The following is a 15973-nucleotide window of genomic DNA, read 5'->3' on the forward strand; positions in this document are numbered from 1 at the left end:
ATAAAGTACACATTTTTTTAAAAATAGTTTCCCACCATCGATGTTTGCTTAGCTAAGGTCGTCATCACTAGTTTTAGTTCAGCAAACCCTCAGAGAACAGCGCCAAAATGGCGAATATCAAACAGGCACACTCTGACAGCCGCCAGTCCAGTGGTAAATTGTAGAGGTCAGTTCTGACAACACATGACATTGCGCCTGTCACCCTGAGACAACATGGAATTTCCCATGTGCCAGTAGTTCAATCTGCACCCACCACAATACAGTAGAAGAGCACTCCTGTTTTTCGGCAGAAATACTAATCCTACATAAATTTGTCTATAAATTTGAGTTTTGCGGTAGATCTACTTATATTACTTAAATAAGCATAGATCTTGAGCGGAGAGCGAAACTTTTAATATTTATATATTTATAGGTATATATATGTAAATAATTATGTATCAAATTAAATAATTATTTATAACTCCATAGCACTTACTGATTAAGCTAATTTTTACCAAGTATCTATTATAATACTATCTATAATAATTAATAGTTTGAAAAAAAAAACAAAATAACACGCCTTATCAGAAAACCAAACTGAAAAGTAGAAAATAAGATTATAAGTTTTAAATAAGAACAGTGCACAAATAAAATTTGAAAAACAAAATTTTCAACCCCAATATTTGCATATTAGGTTAGGTTGAGCAGGTTATCAATTGTAAAGTAGATCCTGTAGATGAAGCCACAACCTGAGAGTTGAACAAAGCAAACAGAATTTTGTACCGAGGCGGTACTCGAACGGTTGGAGGAGGAGTTGGTTGGAGCACCGGCACGGAACGCCGGAGGTCGTGGGTTCGACTACCGCATCGTTCATAAAATTTTGTTTTTCAAATTTTATTTGTGTATTAATCCTAGAAGTGAGGGCATAACCTTATAAACATAACATATTGTTAAGAACAGTGCATTTAACAAAAATTCAATTTTATTACAAAATAACTTGGGGTGCTTTTATAGCAAAAAGAACCATGTATCAAACACGTGTTAATATTCGAAGGAATTATTATCACTTTCTAATTAAATAATCCTCACCTTGGGAATGGAGCAGAATGTTTTTCAGATATTATTTGTGTATTAATCCTAGAAGTGAGGGTTAATCACTTTAAAAACATAACATATTGACTACTTAAGATATAAATTAAATCAATAACAGTGAAAATGTACGACTTAAAACGAATAAATATAACTTAGCAGGTTTATATAATGTTTGCTGTAATAGTTTTTTTAATAGGTAATCCTTTAATCTACAATTAATGTTTTTAATAGTTAAATTTTGCCGCTCAATGAAGGGCAGCTCATTTTTTCGCTTTAAATCTCTAATAATCATGAAAAACAACTATTTAATATCAATTTACTTCCTTAAATATAACCAAACTATGGAACAAACATCCTTCTTATGTGATTTTAAGTTCATATGACACTGGTATCACCAAAAAAGTGTTACTAAACCATTATTCTTCCGAAAAAAACACATAAATGAATTCCTGGAGTTTATTTAGACGATTTGTTGGACATACCCAATTCGTAAAGAAAGATTTATGATCTCCGCTCGTATTTCACAAATGATATAATAATCCGAATGTGTGCCGACGCCCGACGCCAACTGATCTTCCGAAAAAAATTCAGAAATCGCTCTTTGTGAGCTTCTACATAACTTATAATATTTTATCTCTTTTATGCTTGATTTAGTTCAACTAGGATTCATTGTATTTTCTTTGATTAACGCGAGTGTTACACATTTAAATAAAACACTTTTAAAGGATTAAAACGCGTGTAATTGAAACGGTTTTACATTAGATGTTTGCGTAATAGTTCGATTCAGTCCCCCTGATAACGAGATCTGGAAAAGTCTTGAAACGTCGGGTTAACTAAAATAAAAATGTAACTTTTACGCAAACATCTAATGTAAAACAGTTACAATTACACGCGTTTTAATACTTTAAAAGTGTTTTATTTAAATAGGATTCATTGGGCATGGAATTACAGTGTTTTTTTTTTAAAGTGACACTTTTGTTTGTCAAAAAGAGACAATTATAATTACTTTATTTAGATTAAATTCTGTGACAGACTGATATGAAAAATCGTTTTGCTGTAATAAATAAATATAAGAGAGAGAGTTAGATAGAGAGAGGGAGAGCGAGAGAGGGGGGGGGGGGGGGGGAGAAAGCTGTAATGTATGTAACATACAAACTGTATAAAACATACAAAAAATATTTCCTTCTTCTATTATTAACCTCGTATTGATGAAGTTTTCACTTCTGTATTACTGCTTAAGTACCCAGCGCTTTTTTTTTTAATTTTATAGATCAATATAGGGTAAGCATATAGTTATGGTTAAAGAATTTTTTTTGTTTGTCTTGTTCGTTTTAAATTCGATTTAATGTTTTCCAAAACATTGCTTGTTTTATTCCAATTAATTGAAACTAGTTATGTATCTACATATTATATTAATAAATAAATAAACTTTTACTTTCAATTTACTTCGAAATGTGGATTTCCCTAACATTTAATGTTTTAAAACTGCTTAAATGGCCCATATATATTAGAGATGAAACGGATATCCGGTAACTATCCGGGATCCGGCCTATCCGGCGGCGTTAATACTATCCGGCCGAATACCGGATAATTACCTACTATTCGGCCGGATAGGCATCAGGCCGAATTAAAAAAAATCTGTATAAAAAAATATATTTTTAAGTAATTATTTGCTTTATTTAGTTAGTTTTAGTACTAAAAGTTTTAGTACTACTTAAGAAATATAATTAGCTTTAGTTGTAAATTTTTAATCACACCATAGTAAATGAATGTAATAGAAAAAAATTATTTAATTAGTACTCATACTGCACTAAGGGCAAATTAGGGTGGATAAATACTAATTTCTCTGCATTGAGAGGCTGCTAACTTCGCTCATTAACAAAAAGAACCGAATCTAACCGAGTCTACTCGATAGTTCGCGCGCCGCCTACGCAAGTCTGTGTTTGTGTGTGCGATACACCAAACGGCTAAGTTCCGCCGGATATTCGGCTATTCGGCCACATGGTTGGCCGAATATCCGGTATCCGGCCAAACTGCTAGCCGTTTCATCTCTAATCTATATTGATCTTCGTGTGGTTAATTAAGAAATACTTAATTAACTATTTATCACAGTTTAATTAATATTTGAAATTGTTATCCCAGTACGTGATCACAGATCAAGTTAATTTTGGCATATGTGCATATTCTCTGGCAATATGTGGTTGTGGGTACTGAAGCATATTCATAATCATACCAAAATTACTGTTAACTAATGCGACCACGATATATTTGTTCCGTGTGGTTGGTTAAATTTGATAATTTATTCGTTGTTTATATATTTGGCTGTTATTTGAATGAGTTTTTTTATGAAAATAAAGGACGTGACAAGCAGTTCAGCTGAATACAATGCGCACCGCTCAAGATTATTGAAAAACCCAAAAATTCTGAGCGGCACTACAACTGCGCTCGTCACCTTAGGACATTAGATGACAAGTCTAAGTAAGCCCTGTAATTTCACGGCGCCCTTCAGACCGAAATACAGTAATGCTTACACATTACTGCTTCACAGCAGATATAGGCGTCGTTGTGGTACCCTTAATCTAGCCGGCATCCGGTGCAAAGGAGCCTTCCATCATCCAGTTTTGACAGAAGACTATTTCTTTCTATCTTTTCCATAGTAAACTGAACAATAGAAATTTTTGACATAATAAAGTGGAAGTCAATTTTATTTTTAGTTAATAAAGTTATTTTGATTTAGAATTTCTATGCAGGTCTCAATTGTTGGTACAATAATTTACCTTCAAAAATAATTATTAATAATAAAGCTTAGAAAATAATTTCTAAATTTAATTAACAAAAATATATGCAATTATATAAGGAAATAACTCACTACCAAAATATATTATAACTAGCTGACCCGGCAAACGTTGTTTTGCCATATAAAGTATAATTCACGCGATAGTTTTATAAGTAATAAAATATTGCCTATATTATAGCCTGTACATCATTTTGTTCTATTGTCAATAGTTTTTGCAGCGCACGCAAAAATAGGTTTTCGATTTTACACCTTGTGTTACAAAATAGCAATTTTATTACGGATCCCTAATTTTGAAAAAAAAAACATAGCCTATAAATGGATTAGCGCGTTCAAACAAACAAACAAACAAACACTGCAGCTTTATAATATTAGTATAGATTAATAAACAGGGTTAAGATTGCAATTTGTAGGTAAGTTGCCAAAGATGCAATATTGGAGACAGGGAAATCCTGTTTAACAAGAATTACTGTAAATAATGTACATGCCATATTTGTCAGTGGTTTTTCTCTGATTTTTTCACGGCTTGGTTACATTGTACTGACAGAAGCATAGTTTTTTTTATGACAGTAAGTGACGAGCATGACGTTTAGCTGGTGGTATTCTTGGTAACCCAAAAATTCTGAGCGGCACGACAATTGCGCTCGTCACCTTGTGACGTAAGATGTTAAGTCTCATTTGCCCAGTAATTTCACTAGCTACACACACAATAATGCTAACACATTACTGTTTCACGGCAGAAATAGGCGCTATAGTCGTACCAATAATCTAGACGGCATCCTCTGCAAAGCAGCCTCCCACTGGTAATGTGAATAATAGTATAATGATTATAAAAAAAAATAACAATAGGTCCAGAAATAGAGCATTTTTGATAATGAGTGTGGTCAATGAACAGCGCCATTTAGCTTTACTATTGAAATAAGCATTTGTTATATTCATTTTCATCACTGAGCGCAATGGCATTAGTAATATCAGGCGGAGCTTTGATAGATTTGATTTTAGTTGCAGCCGAATTCGAATTCAATTAGACTATTAATATCTTCACCGACGTGATGAAATCTATATCTAATCATTTTCCCATTATCCAAATTAGGAGTTCTTCATCATCCAGTTATTGGATCAAAATCTCTTCTCTGTATTTTGTTCGAAACGACATAGATTTCTTAAAAGAATCTCTATACCCATTTGATTATCTAGTCATCAATAGGTTATAAGTTTTCTTTAGTGTTAATTTCGCCAATATTTGTTTTTAAACAATTCGACACGTGTTTCGCCTCTACACGAAGGATCCTCAGGACATGTTGACTCGCCAAATTCTGGCACGCTTTGGTCGCTTCACCATTGCTACGTATCTCTTCCGGGGGAGGTACGTCACAACAGCCGACCAATCACAGCGCTTCATTTCATTTTACGAGGGTGTAAAAGCTCATTTAATTCAGTCTCGTGTCAGAGTTTGGCGAGTCAACATGTCCTGAGGATGCCTGGTGTAGAGGTGAAACACGTGTCGAATTGTTTAAAGACAAAATATATCTGCGGAATTAACTATAAAGAAAACTTTAAACATTTTGATGTTTGTTTTTAATCATAAGGAGATTTTAGTTAAACTTATTGTATTGTCTCAAATTGTTATCACAAGAACTTAAGAATTTAAAGCAAAATCACCTTCCGTATTCTCAATTATAACATTAAGTAACTATATAGTCATTTCTAAAATCTCTATGGCATCAAATTTCCTTTATTTTTCTATAACAATAAAGATTAATCCTGTTAATCTTTTAAGGGAATTAAATGGGGCTTTAAAAAGGAAAATAAACAACCTGCGGTTGAAGAGATTGTATTGCGGCAAAAAGCCTTCGCGCAAGATTAGCGAATTTCATAAAACGATTTAATGAAAAAGCCTCGTTTATTTCCGTTCTATTTCATGAAGCTTTGATTTGTGATATTATATTATATTACTGCACATTTTTTACATTGAATAAAATACACAACATCTACCTTCTTGTAAATCGGTATATTATGTATAATAAATATATTTTACTAGCTGAGCCGGCAAACGTTGATTTGCCATATAAATTGTATTGATCTTTTGCTTGCTAGTTGATAAGAGATGGCGCTAGTTGTATTCATTAGTAACAGTCACACTTCTTTTATATTTTGTATAATTACACTATACACCATAGTTTTATAAATTATAGCCTATTTGTTATTCTGGTGTGTAAGCTATATTATTGTAAATTTTCATCAAAATCTATTCTGTAGATTTTGCGTTAATGAAGTTCAAATATGTTTGAACTTGTAGTTGTATGCATCCAGACATACAAACTTTCACATTTATAATATTAGTGGGATTTTATTAGTAATCCACAACTTTATAATAATGAATATGAAGATCAATAATAATACATAATAGTTATTAGTATCTGATAGATTTTTCTTGGTACGTCAAGAAAGTCTCGGAAAAGAAGTTCAGTATCAGCTCAATCCATTTGACCGCGTGAAACGCAGATCAGCTCGAATTATCGAGGACCCAGTGCTCTGTGAATGGCTTGATCACTTGGCGTTTTGTAAAGACGTCGCTTCATTATGTGTATTCTACCGTATTTATCACGGAGAGTGTTCCGAAGAGCTGTTTCACCTGATTCCTGCCGCCGAATTTAACCTTCGCACGACACGCCACAAGTTAGGATATCATCCCCACTGTGCGGTTTCCAAGGAGCTTTCTTCCATGTTTTACAAAGCTGTGGAATAAGCTTGCTTGTGCGGTGTTTCCGGGACGATACGACATGGGTACCTTCAAAATAAAGGCCGGCAACGCTCTTGTGATTCCGCGGCGTTGATCACTTAACATCCATTTCACATCAGTACATCCATTTCCAAAAAATATATATTTTATTTAAATTAGTAATCGCGACTCAACTTTACAATAACTAATATGAATATAAAGTTCAATAATAATACATAAAAAATAGCGTCTGATAGATTTTTAAAACGTTCCACGAAAGTCTCAGAATAGAAGTTTAGAGACTGTTATTCTGAACTCAAAAGCAATTAAAAATCCGTAAGCCTTAGTGATTCCTGTTTCAATACCGCAACGTTAGATTCCTTACCAATCAAGCCTTACTGGGCGATGTTACATGGATATAGCTAGTAAAGGAAACAGCTATCCACAAAGGAAAAAATTGTAACATGGATTCCACAAATACAATAACGGTCCGTCCGACCCGGATAGCGTAACGAGCTGTACCTGTCCAACGATCACAGATCTATTATTTGCTGTGGGCATAGATAATAAAGAATGGCAGTTAGATTGTTTATATAATAAAATATTATAAACGTGTTTTAACTATTAATATAATGAATTAAAATGCTTTAATGTATAACTTCACTTTTATTAGAAAATATGATTAACACGACTATTACAAAGCAAACACTAATAACCTCAACATAATCGCCATATTGTCTGCGCCTCACAGAGAGCTAAACCAAACACAGTGTTGCCAATATAAATGTACAATTTCTAACATTAACAACATTATGTAAACGTAAGTACCTATTCGTGAATAATGTAGTCTAAAGGCATTGGAAATGTGTAATAAAAGTTAATTAGTAAAAAATTAAACAACAACGTCTTTCTGATTTTTTTTTATGGAATAGGAGGACAAACGAGCGTACGGGTCACTTGGTGTGTTAAGTGATCACCGCCGCCCACATTCTCTTGCAACACCCGAGGAATCACAAGAGCGTTGCCGGCCTTTAAGGAAGGTGTACGCGCTTTTTTTGAAGGTACCCATGTCGTATCGTCCCGGAAACACCGCACAAGGAAGCTCATTCCACAGCGTTGTAGTACGTGGAAGAAAGCTCATAACCTTCAACTACCGTTCCTTGTGCGGGGGAGGGCCATATCGCATCAAGTAATTATACTATGGAGTAGAAGAGTAAACCTAAATTCGTTTAAAAGATAAAGATTACGTACTTGTGTATGCACCTTTTACATAACCGCTTTTTATTGCCAAATTTTTTAAGTATTAAGTTGAATAAATATAGTATCTATGTTATCCTTAAATGATAGACATATGCCATCGCGTACTTTTCTGTAGGCCTATACCTTAATACACGACTCCACCATACATTATTTTGTTATTAAATCTCAAAGGATTTAAACAGTGTTGTCGATGAAAGCTCATAAACGGCTTATATTTTTCCGACTCCTTCAATAAATATCGTCAATGTATTCAAAAATGTATACAAAAACCTAAAAAAATGTATACTAAAACCTTTCTTGAGAAACACGCTATCCATTGGTGAAAACAGCAATACAAATCCCAGTAGTTATTGAGTTTACCGCATACAGACAGACAGACAGATGCGGTGGAGGACTTTCTTTTATAATATGTAGTGATGTAACTGTCAATTTTTTTCAATGGAAAAACTTGAAGTGTCTTCGTTCATACAGCTAGACATAATTTAGTTCAAATTGGGAAAATAAAATAAGTATGAAGAATGATTTTATTCTCATAGCTGGAAAACCGGCTCACTCACGGAGGAAACACCAGTACTTGCTGAAGACATATATATGACGAGGAAAGAACCTCTGTATTGTTTTTAAAAGGTGTGACGTCATTACTGTTGACATCACAATTGCTATCTTGCTGAAGATCACTAATTGGTTATTCCAAAGAAAACTATACGAGTAAGTATTTTATTACTTTCGATTATTCAACGGGCAGCGTTACGACGTCCCAGAGAGGTCCGTACCGTACGACGGCCCGAGCACGACTGACCGAAGTGTCGACTGTCGACCGTGCGGCTGTGTTTATAGGACCCGGCGCACGTGCTAATCCACGTGTTTTGAAATGCGGCCGTATTTATGAGGCTCGGTGCACTTGCACGTGTTTTCAATTCGTGTTGTATAGTATTTGCGCCGATATATATAATAATAATTAATGGTCTTGATCTATTATTCCAAACAATTCAACAATGAATCCAGTCCTAGTAGCTACAGTTAATGTTATAACAAAGAGACTATTATTAAAAATATCACCAGTGGGATATCTTTGCAGAGGACGTCGGGTAAGGTATAAAATAATGGGTACTACAACGGCGCCTTTTTCTGCCGTGAAGCAGTAATGTGTAAGCATGAGTGTTTCGGTCTTAAGGGCGCTATAGCTAGTAGAATTACTGGGCAAATCCTGAGCGGCACTGCTTTGTAATGGGCAGGGCGTATCAATTACCATAAGCTGAACGTCCTGCTTGTCACGTCCCTATCATAAAAACATTTAAAATAACAACAACTGTAGGTACTTCCATCTGTGTTAGTAAGAGCTTACATTTGAGGACACCAGACCACGTTTTTCTTGACCTCGATCTTTCTAATGAGGGTTGTTCCTACAATTCCTTGCGGCCACATTTGTTATTGTTTTACGACTTCATAATGCTGTTTTTACTCAGATTCAAGTATCCTGAGGGAAATCACCTGAAGTATTATGTAATTCGCTTCGAAAAACCAAGCAAAGAAAATGTCATTCACATTGACCAGAGGTAAAACACTTTCGAAAGTTATTTATTTGTATTGTTGTTGAGACCGTTATAAATTTTTTATCTGTTGTGTGTTTTTAGCCGACTTCAAAAAAGAAGGATTCAAAAAATTAAAAGATTCGTAACTTAAATTGTATAAAAATACGCAATTATTTTTATACTTTTTAGTGCATATTATATGTATTGTTTTGGAATAGTTTTTTGGAAGACGGTGTTTTTTTGTTAAATTTTTTTTACGTAGTGCGATTTCTCCGCCGAATTTGAATCCATTTAATGACTAAGAATTGTATTTTCAAATAACTAGGAAGAGTGGAAAAATGGAGAATAAACTTTATATTTCTAGATATCTCCGTCAATATAAAACGAAGTTTTTTTTTTTGTTTAGATGTAAATTTAATTTTGGTTATTTATGTAATGTGCAAAACGAAACAGAGTTAAACGATAACATAATACAATAAACAGAAATTAGTAAGTTCAATAGTTCAGCAGTTTTTTTTTTTTCATAATATCTAAAGATTGCAAAGTTCTAATTATTTCTCCAGGGCTTACAAAGCTGATTTTAAATTTTTTTTGACATTCTCTAACATTTTCCACAAGAACTGACTCAACAACACTAATGGAGGACACAAGAGTGTTTGTGATAGATTTTTTTTTGTCTCAAAAGCCGAGATTGAATTATTGTAATATATTGCGATAGATCAATGTTGCAGTCTTTCACTCTTCCAGATTCCCAGTTAGTTTCCAACATTTCAAGTCGCCTTTATTTTATTTGGTGTATTTTTAATTATTTGTCTGATATGCACAGATTTTGCAATAGGGCAAACATTTTTAAATAATTTAGAGTATTTTTTTACATATGCCAGAAAAGATGCATCATCATTATAGGTACAATGATTTCTCACTATAAAGTTCATAAAGCCGTTACATATAAAAACACAAATTTTTCCTCTTTTTTCCTCAAAACATTTTTTAATCTACTAAATAATATCTATATCTAAGCTTTCAAAGATGCCATTAAGACTGCTGTTGGTTGAATTATGTTAAAACAATAAAACACTAATCACAAAAGAACCGACCCAAAGCGCATTACAGTCACATGAAAAGTGTGTTTTCATCATTAAATGTGTTTGTGGAGTCAGTAATTAAAGCACACTTTAAATGAACAAGGAATCTTTTGTTTGTATATATTATTATAGTTTTGGAACTCGTTGCTAATGGTACAATAATTGCATGTTCTAATATTTGTTGTTTTACGAAACTATACATCCAAAGTATCAAATATGGGGTGATTTTTATAATTTTCCTCTGAGGGGGAGACCATGGGCACATGAGTTCTTAGGACACATAAGCACAACAATTCATATGAGAGTTGTGCGGTGAGAGAGAGAAGGTCTGGCATATACCAGTGGGAGGCTCCTCTGCACAGGATGCCGGCTAGATTATGGGTACCACAACGGCGTCTATTTCTGCCGTGATTGTCTAAGCATTACTGTGTTTCGGTCCGAAGGGCGCCGTAGCTAGTGAAATTACTGGGCAAATGAGACAACATCTTATGTCTTAAGGTGACGAGCGCAGTTGTAGTGCCGTTCAGAATTTTTGGGGTATTTCAAGAATCCTGAGCGGCACTGCATTGTAATGGGCAGGGCGTATCAATCACCATCAGCTGAACGTCCTGCTCGTCTCGTCTCTTATTTTCATAAAAAAAAATATACATTTGTCAGTGGATGAGTTTGGGCAATCGAAGAGGTAACGTTACTTCATTGGCACCGTAATGATAATATTAACTATCTAGGTTCATATTTATGATTTGGTATTTATTTAAAGTTTTATTTTAGTATATATAGTATTTTAAGTGTAATTAATATAAGTTATAATTATACATATATAGTGTCAAAAATCTTCAAAATTAAATCATGATCTCCTAAAGATATACAATTATAATCTTTTTTTAATGAAAATAAGGGACGAGACGAGCAGGACGTTCAGCTGATGGTAATTGATACGCCCTACCCATTACAATGTAGTGCCGCTCAGAATTCTTGGAACATCCAAAATTGCGCTCGTCACCTTGAGACATGCGGTTTTAAGTCTCATTTGCCCAGTAATTTCACTAGCTACGGCTTCATTTAGACCGAAACACAGTAATGCTTACACATTACTGCTTCACGGCAGAAATAGGTGCCGTTGTGGTACCCATAACCTAGCCGGCATCCTGTGCAAAGGAGCCTCCCACAGCCCAATATATAATCTTCTGAAGTAAGCTATAGGAAGCCAGCTATAATAATAATCTTTATTTGCATTGGAATAAGGTCAGTTTTACAATCGGTCTTATTTTATTTAGATTACGTTTCTTTTATTCCACCTACAATGCATGCAAATATATATCTTGTATAAAATTTTATTTTTTAGAAAATTGAACCTAACCATTAAGTATTATACACTGAGCAATACAATTATAATTCTATTAAAATAGTAATATTCATGTCAGATTTATATGTCAAATTTCCTTAAATTTAAATAGTCATTTATTGAATGAAAACGAAAAATAATAAGAAAATAAATAAAACTTACTTAATGAAATCACAAATATTTTCTTTTGTAGTATGTAATCTGAATGTTGATGTAGTGAGGGATGAATTCTCACGTTGACACGTTTTCGGGTGATAAATGTGTTTCCATGAATCACAACGTGACCATTTGGATGTTTCATAAATATGTACGAACAAATTGTATTACGGGCAGGCGGTTTAGGGACTCGTTGAAAAAATTGTTATTTCAAGTGACTTGTATGGTACCTGAGTATATAGTTTTATTCTCTAGAAAAACGAAAATGTTTTCTATAAATATTAGAATAATAATAAAACCTATTTATTTCCAATCTACTATTAAAAGGCATAGAAGGCATTTAGTTTCCCAAAAGTGATTCCTTTAGAATTATTTTTGATGTCATTTCAAATATACTAGATACTACTACCGCTTCGGAAACAAATGGCGCTCTGAGAAGAAGCGGCGCAAGAAACTCTCCTAGTATTCTATTTAGCGCTCTTTTTAATAAAATATACAATATTGTACTGTTGCTATTGCTATAAAATAATCATAATCTAGTCCCAGGCTGTCCGATCACTTTGATATTCAGCTGTGGAGTTGTAGGATTTACAACAGAGACATTTTTAGTAAAACCTTTAAATTTATTTATAGATAATGCCTGAACGCTAAAGCTATTATGTATTAAATTACATTCTTACAGTCATATTAGTCCAGCCCTTGTTAATATGGCGCTTGACCTCTTGTTCTTCGTTTTTGTCTTCGAATTATCATCTTCATCATGAGCCGGAAGATGTCTACTACTAGACAAAGGCTTCCCCCAAAGATTTCCACGACGATAGGTCCTGCGCTGCCAAACGCTGGATGAGTCAACGTAATCCGGCGATCTTGACCAGATCGTCCAGCATCCACATTAAGAATTGTAATGGAGGAAGAGGGGTGTACTTCAATAAATATTTAATTTTTGATTTTGAACAAAAATTTTACGGTTTTTCGTTATTTAATTTCCTTAAAGAACTTGTTAAATAAACTGAAACGTTTATACCATCGCTGAGTAATATGACAGAGCAAGTTTGAATTTTAGTAATACATATTTATTATTATATATTTACTAATATGTTTTGTCTAGCATTTGGTAAATACGTTCGTCTCGTTTCGACTCTTCTTGAAAAAATCAGAATGAAGTTGTAAATGGTAAAATGTGTAAATACACCGTCATTAGTGTAATTTTAGGTTAATAAAGGCTATTAAACAACGTTTACACTCCGAAAGAAAGATATATAAATCGGTTGTAACCAGTATTTACCAGTAGTGCCGTCAAAATTGTGAAAAAGTTCGATCCTCGTACCACAAAACTCAATGATCGGCGTTAGCGATAATCGCAGCACTCATTGCGATAATTTAGCGACAGTCGCTGTTGCGTTTCGTAATAATTATCAGCTCTCGGCGAGCAGAAAGTTTAGTTGCAATTCAATCCGTGATGGGCGGCGGTGATAACTCAAAGAATCATAACAAATGAATGAAAAAACGTTCTTAAAATAGAGCGAACGATCTCGGCTCGCCAGGCACGTATCAATGATTGATGGGGTTCTCTCAGTGACAACGTTTATATTGATTCAATCGCTTCGAGGGCGTCGTTAGCGCCAGCGGTCACTACACATATTCTGTGAGAGGTCTGAGTGACGTCATTGATATATCGTTTTGTAATGTCTGTTATGCCCACTTCAATTGATTAGGGACATGGCTGCAGAGTAATAAATCGATCGATTCAATTTCATTAATATCCTTCTTTTCGAAGCCGGCTTACAATACTATTGCAACTCCATCAATATGACTCGAATCTATTTTCAAATCCTTTTAACCTTGTTGTATATAGTAAATGTACAATTCCCAGAGATCTCCAGTATTGCAGATTTCCATAGGTCTCGATTTTTAATTCTGAGGTGAACCACGTGCCTGTTTCTTATATTACGTAGAGCGAAATGAATTATAATTTCATCCTGTTCCCTGAAAACGGCTCGATCGCTTGGCATTGCGTTGAGATCTAGATTCAATGTATGTCTTCAACTGATGAATAGTTAACAAAAACCAGCCTCCCGTAGACATCAGGGCTACCAGAGAAATGAGGTGTTCTCTAGAGTTGAAGGACCTAGGAAACTTAGGACCTAAGTCTTATCAGTTCAAAAAGGCAGCAGCCAGAAGATGATTCGAAAAAGAGGCTGTGCGAGGCAGAAAGTTGTGGAATGACATACATCAACTGGTGGTGAAAATTAATAATCCAGAAAGAACCAGTTGATATCTGTTCTGTTCCTCTTCATTGCGGTATTCATATAAATTTCTCCCACGTACAACCAAACTGTTGAATAAAAATCCTTGCGCGGCGTTTACAAAACGGTACGACACATCGGTCAACCCTTAAAAGATCGGAAACGCTCTTGCAATTGCTTTTGTCCGAGATAGTACAAGCGGAGGTGATAACTTACCGTCAGCTAGTCGTTCATCCTCGTTGGTCCTCATCCTCTTTCATAAAAATATATCATCATCATCATTTCAACCGAAAGAAGTCCACTGCTGGACAAAGGCCTCCCCCAAAGATCTCCACGACGACCGGTCCTGCGCTGTCCTCATCCAACCTATTCCGACGATCTCATTCATCATTGGTTCATCTTTTGAGGGCCTACCAATACTACGTCTTCCAATACGTGGTCGCTATTCGAGGACTTTACTGCACCAACCTTACCTCTCCTTTGAGCTATGTTCCTTGCCCACTGCCAATTCAGTTTCCCAATCAAAAAATGTGATGATATATTAAAGTTATTGTAACCAAAGATCGATAATGGCGTGCAACAATACAGCTCGCGTGACCATGAGCAGACTGTGTAAGTAATTTCAATAAGTTGGTTCTGCTAAGCGGCTGCCGGCTACCGTCTGGAAGCTGCTCATTTAAATTGCAAAAGGATATTTAAATTCTTTCTTTATAAGACTTGGGATTAATGAGTTTTTACGTTCGTAAGTAGAAAATCTATTATGATAATCTATATCAGCATAGCAAATATCGCCCGAAATAAGTTGCCCGTTACCTACGGGGAAGTATTAAAATTTTGGAGTAAAATGCAGGAGTTTTAGGTATATTCTATTACTTCAGACTAGGTATGTTTGTACTAAAATTTATAATTTATTGCGAAATTAATTAGAATTGGTTTGGTAGTTTAGGCGGGAGACAGTAATACATATAAACTTTCTTTCTGTTTTATAATATTAGTATTGAATTTTAGAACAACATAACATGCGTGCCCTCTCTGTAGTATTAATAGATGTTAGGGAAGCCGTAGTGTGTCGAAATAAAGGTTAGAAAAAAAGGAAAATAAGATCATCCGTCATTTTTGCTAACTGATCTGATACTCACCCGTTGCTCAATAGAAATAATACTAAACCAATCTATTAACTTACATTAAATTTTTATAAGAATATTTTATGCGTATTTATCTCGAAAAAACCAACAGTAGAATAAACGTATGAATATTGCGCCCCAATTCGAATGTATTGGAAAAGCAAAAGGAAAATCTCTGCTCCTAATTGGACAGAGCCATTGCGGGACCTCGACAGTTATTCTAATTGACGGACAGATAAGTTTTTATATTTCTCACGTCTGAAGAATAGTCTCAAAGGACTGAAACCGGCCAAGTGCGAGTCGGGCTCGCAAACCATAGGTGTATACTGTCATAGTTTTTTAATTAGTTTGGAAAAATATTATTCATTTGTTTTTTAACCCTTTTGGTACGGAAGCCTAACATTGATTCATTCGTAAATATTTCCTTTATTTAATAATATCACAGTGATAAACATTTTTGTGTCGCAACATATCAAGTTAGAGTCACGTTGTACTTCACCCGACATATTGATATATAAAGATGAAAATTCTCAAGTTTTTTCAATTATACTGGCACCCTTGCTTTGTGTCAAAAATTACACTGCCACTCTTGGCTTGTGTTTACAATTACACTGGCATCCTAGCATTGTGTCAAACAT

At 34.5% G+C, this 15973-nt stretch overlaps 1 protein-coding gene across 2 annotated transcripts in view; it reads left to right on the forward strand.

The window, feature by feature from the left end:
* Window positions 1–15973, forward strand: part of LOC126968057 (apoptosis-stimulating of p53 protein 2) — a 395431-nt gene that overhangs the window by 195885 nt on the left and 183573 nt on the right. The window lies entirely within an intron of this gene.

The sequence above is a fragment of the Leptidea sinapis genome, chromosome 14 (assembly GCF_905404315.1).
Source record: "Leptidea sinapis chromosome 14, ilLepSina1.1, whole genome shotgun sequence".
Classification (NCBI taxonomy): domain Eukaryota; kingdom Metazoa; phylum Arthropoda; class Insecta; order Lepidoptera; family Pieridae; genus Leptidea; species Leptidea sinapis.